This window comes from Echinops telfairi, unplaced genomic scaffold (genome assembly GCF_000313985.2).
Source record: "Echinops telfairi isolate 266 unplaced genomic scaffold, ASM31398v2 ScPeMD7_2;HRSCAF=8, whole genome shotgun sequence".
Classification (NCBI taxonomy): Eukaryota; Metazoa; Chordata; class Mammalia; order Afrosoricida; family Tenrecidae; genus Echinops; species Echinops telfairi.
Genome location: NW_022103898.1, coordinates 55,400,674 through 55,405,862, shown reverse-complemented (window position 1 = coordinate 55,405,862; position 5,189 = coordinate 55,400,674). Strand labels below are relative to the sequence as shown.

Below are 5,189 nucleotides of genomic sequence, written 5' to 3'. Positions count from 1 at the left end.
CTTTATAAAGCAGTCCCACTGTGTATGTGGCTCCTAAACCCAAGGTCACCTTCTGGTGCCAATATTACCTCTACATTCCAGGAGAAAGAGGAGATAGACCAAGGGTAGCCATTCTTCAGCTAAGAAATGTGGCTGTTGATCTGGGCATACTGCCACTCCCAGTAGAATCAGAGTTTTATTACTATGAAGAAAGGGTACATGGTGATTGGGGCAGCAAACCAGCAGAGATGTGTCAGGTGAATTCCTTGGTTGGGAGTCACAGTCAAACCTGTCCCTCCAACAGTCTCAATCCAGTCCATTCTGACTCACTGTGTTCCCGCATGTGCCAGAGCAGGACTGGGCTCTGGAAGGCTTTCAAAGGCTGACTTCTCAGAGGGAGGTCACCTGGTCTGTCTTTTGAGATTCCTTTGGGAACATGCAAATCTTCCAATCTTTCTTTTAGCAACTGGGCGCGATAATGATTTGCACCACCCCTGGGGACTCCCACCCCTCCACAGCATGGCCTAGTGGCCCAGTGGGAGATCCCTAGGGGGATCAGAACAAATTTCTCTGTGCTTTTCCAACACCTGGAAGCCAGAAGGGCCCGAGGCAGCAGACGGGTTTCTTCCTGACTGAGAATTGGGAGGAACATCTTCACAGGTAAAAGGCAAGACATTTATTCCTTGCAGAAGCCACTTAGGACATTGATATTCGGGGATGATTGCCATAAATACATTTTTCAATTTGGTCTAGAAAATAAAATAATCCCTGCCCTTAAAAAACTATTTTAAAACTATTTTAAACAATTATTTTTTAAAACTCTGTTCTTGCTCCGAGTAAGTCCTTCATTTAGCCTCAAGGAAGAAAAGGGAGATATACACAATTTCTCATTTCTTTCCACCTCCTTGTTTTATGTGAGTTCAGGAAAAATTTCTCTAAAAAGATTTTTTTTCTTGCATTGAGGGAGTACTTGAGTGGAGGCCCAATGTCCTTCTGCTACCTTAATACTAAACCTATAAATATAGGCTCATAGATCTATTTCCCCATCCTCATATAAATATATTTGCATATGTACATGTCTTTATCTAGACCTCTATAAATGCCTTTTCCTCCCAGCTCTTTCCTCTATTTCCCTTGATTCTCCTCCTGTCCCACTATCATGCTCAGTCCCCACCAGGATTTCAGCACTGCCTCTTTGTTACATTCCCCTTGATCATGCCCTACCAGGTCTCCCACCCCCACCTCCTCACCAATTTGGATCGCTTGTTGTTCCCTTGTCCCTGGGTTTGTTAACACTTTTTTAAATTAAAACTTGGCCTTACAATGCTGAGGAGCTCTACATCATCAACAAATCAGAACCAGAAACAAAAACTTTTTTCCTTGTTTCCTTTTTGTAATACTAGGTCACACTTGAGCTTGGACAGGGTGAAATCGTATCATGGGCAAAAGAACCTGACTTCAGGAACCTCTGTTTCTGTCTTTGCTACTGAGAAGCCATGGTTTCATTTCTCATGTAAGCAGCTTCTTATTGCCTTTGCTCATCTGACTCGGTGGAATGCCTTAGTAGTATGTGAGTTTTAAATATAAGAAAGAATACATGGTGAAAATCTAAGCAGTTGAAAATCTAAGCTAGTGATTCAACCCTAACAGTCCAGTTCCAGGTTTTCATATTTGCTCCCCACCCCAGTATTTTGCATGTGTGTTTGTGAACACGCCCCTTTGGGCTGCTTCTCATTTCTGTGATCCATTTATTCAAATGGGTGGTGTGATCCAGAGCAATGAGGAGTATGACCTCTGGTGTAGGATTGGGCTGGAATCATGGACAAGCTTCCACTCTCTCTGAGTCTTGATGCTCACTTTGGGAAAATAGGTAATTATGCTCTTTTGAGGATCAAATGATAATGATAATAAAGACAATAACTAAACATGTTTACATTTTCAGAGTGCTTACGATGTGCCATAAGACCCCGAATTCTACTTTCCTTCCCCCACAGCTTTGAGATGAGGAGACTGAGGCTCCCAGAGATTAAAGAGGGTGCCCACGTTTCAGGAGGTGATGCAGAATCCAGGCCCAGCACCACACTGCCCCTTCTTATGGTACGTGTCAAGACAACACAGAGCAGATGTTCGATATAAGTTCACTTCTACTTTTGTTCTCCTGTTACTTATCGTTCCTGATGACTCAGCTGATTCTGCTAATGTCAGACCAAGGAAAGCACCAACGTGTTGTGTTGTTCAATTGATAGCTCCGGATGCAGTCAGGAACCTGCCTCAAGGGGATTCATTCTGTGACTTCTCCAGGAACTGAATCTGAAAGCCATGACTGCCTGTTTCCCCACAGCATCTTGGGCTGCCTCCGTATTCACATCTGCTGGTGGTCAGTTCGGGTAGTGTGGTAATCAGCTGGGCCCAGTCACTGCCTAGACTGCTGAATTTGTCCTCAGAGCCAAACATAGGTCTCTGCAGCCCGAAGCATGCCATACCACATGGCCTCTACTTTTTAAGGTATAATTTAGAAGTGAGAGGAACAAGTGGGCAGTGGCTTGGATCTTCCCTCTTGGTGCAATGCTGTGCAGACAGCAAGCTGACTTTTCATATTTGTGTATGTGTGGAAGCCAAGGGAACCACCCCTCTCCCTGTCCCTACTCTTGGCTCCTTGGGAAGCACTAAGGAGATTTGTTGCCTTAGCACAAAGAGAATCTTTATGCATTTTAAGTGGTTCTTTGGCAAACGAGAAAACTGTGCTATGGAAGGTTTACAGACATTATGTCTGCAGCTATTCGGCAGAATGATAGGTGTGCTTACAATTTTGATGGGGTAACTTCTTCTCCTTAAAAATGCATTGCATGTGAAGGATGCTAATGCCAGTCCCAAGTTATTCTACTATAATAGAGAGCTTGAGCCTCCTGTAATTGGATTCTGACAAATTGAAATAATATACAGCGTGAGGCTTAAATGATAATACTAACGACTTCGGGGCTTCTGCTATGACTGTGAATGTAGGCATCATTACTTGGTTATTAAATGATTGCTGTAAAAGAAATATTTTAGCTCTAGCTGCCATCTTGCTTCCCCGCGCGTGTGCGCCTAATCTCAGCTGGTCTGCCAAAGACCCCCTGAGCGCCAGCCCTAGTCCCCCGGGGGGCCCCATTTCCGCTCCGACAAGATGAAAGAGACGATCATGAATCAAGAGAAACTCGCCAAACTGCAGGCACAAGTGCGCATCGGTGGGAAAGGAACTGCCCGCAGAAGGAAGAAGGTGGTTCACACAACAGCCACAGCAGATGACAACAAACTGCAGTTCCCCTTCAAGAAGCTAGGGGTAAACAATGTCTCTAGGCTTGAAGAGGTGAATATGTTTACAAACCAGGGAACAGTGATCCACCTTAACAACCCCAAAGTCCCAGCATCACTGGCTGCGAACACCTTCACCCTGACCGGCCAGGCTGAGACACAGCCGCTGACAGATGCTCCCCAGCATCTTGAACCAGCTGGGCGCAGACAGCTTACGGAGACTGGCCGAAGCACTGCCGAAGCAATCTGGGGGGGGACAGGCCCCACTTGCTCCAGGAGAGGATGAGGAGGATGAGGGTCCAGATCGTGTGGAGCACTTGGATGAGGCATCCAGAATGGGGCTCACGGATTTGAGTCGGCTTCTGGGGAAGAGGAAACGTGAGGAAGTCACTCGGGGCTGCTATTTTATACGATGCCTGCTTTTAAAATGTGGTTTGTGTATGGATCGGACAAAATCTAGATCTAATATTTTCAAGCCCAAGCCCTTCAGACTTTGCAGCTCTTTCACGTTTTTGCTTACACATGATTCATTCTCTGAAGCCAGCTACGCGGAAAAAGCCTGGGAATAAAATTTTAAACAGAAGTTAATAAAATTCTTTGCCTAGTGATAAATAAATAAAATAAAAAATTTTAAATCAAAGCTTCAGGACTTGTAGAAAATAGCTTACTATTATACATTTTCCCGGTGGACAAATGGTTGTCATTTGTTACAACCGCATGTCCAAATGCAATCCTGAAACAAAACGCCTGGCAGAAGCAGAAAGTCATAATGTTGGGGCTGTGGCTCTGGTCATCCATTCTTTCCCAATGATGCCGAATTCCTTCCCAGCTGATACACATGGCATTCCTCATCGGGCCGTACAGGCACTCTCTTTGTGGTCTCAAGCCCAAGAAATCAAACCTTTGCCATTGAGTTAATTCTGACTTACAGCTACCTACATAGGATTTCCAAGACTGTAGATCTTCAGTGGGAACAGACAACCTCGTCTCTTTCCTTTAGAGTGACTGGTGGTTGTGAATCGCCAACTTTGCTGCTAGCAGCCCAGTGCTCATCCCTTGATCCCTCTGTTCATACCTCCCACCGTATTGCATGGATTCTCACCAACTCCTTGACATCCAAACCACTGTCATTTCCTTGAAGCTTAATATCTGTTTATTTCTCATAGTTCTCTAAAGGGGCATAATCAATGTGGCCAACTTTAAATTATTTACTGTGCTGAAAAGCATATAAAGGACTTGAAATAAAGGCATGCATTTTGGAAAAAGGAGGAAATAGTTGACCACAGGCAATTTGAACCCAATGCCTAGAGAATAAAATAATATCTTAATTATTAATAAAATAATATCAAAATTCTCATTTTTCCTTAAGAGGAGGAGAAAGTAGTCAAGGGCCAGGTGAAAGGGCAAATACAGTTTCTTTTAAAAGGATTTGGAAAGCTCTGAAAACAGAACAGAAAACCTTCTGAAAATTACCCTTGCTCCAGATCAGTTTCATGGGGCAGCTCAGTCAACTGGTGCCAATTCACTGAGCTCATGTTTTGCATTCTAGTGAAGTGCAGCATGCTGCATTCTCCAGAGCAGGCGAGCATCTACCTGAGATCCAGCTATTGGTCTCCAGCAGGCAGGAGTCAAACTGCAGTCGGGTAAATAAAATCTCAAAGAAGAAACAAACCTACAAGCCTGATAACCTGACCCATGACCTCAACTACTCAACATGCATTTGCCATGCTTCTACCTCCCAATATCACATATCAACCCGAAGCCAAAGCAAATCCACGGCCATCAAGTTGAATCTGATTCATATCAACCCTACATAGCATTTCTGAGGCTGTAAATCTTGACAGGAGATGATCTACACGATGACCAGAACTGGATGGTATCCAGTTATTACCAATGACTGAGCTGACCAGGGCCAT

The 5,189-nt window shown here is 44.3% G+C and overlaps 1 pseudogene; it reads left to right on the top strand.

Moving 5' to 3' along the window:
- Nucleotides 1–3,145: 3,145 nt before the first annotated feature.
- LOC101657593 lies at nt 3,146–3,842 on the top strand (annotated as a pseudogene).
- Nucleotides 3,843–5,189: the final 1,347 nt, after the last annotated feature.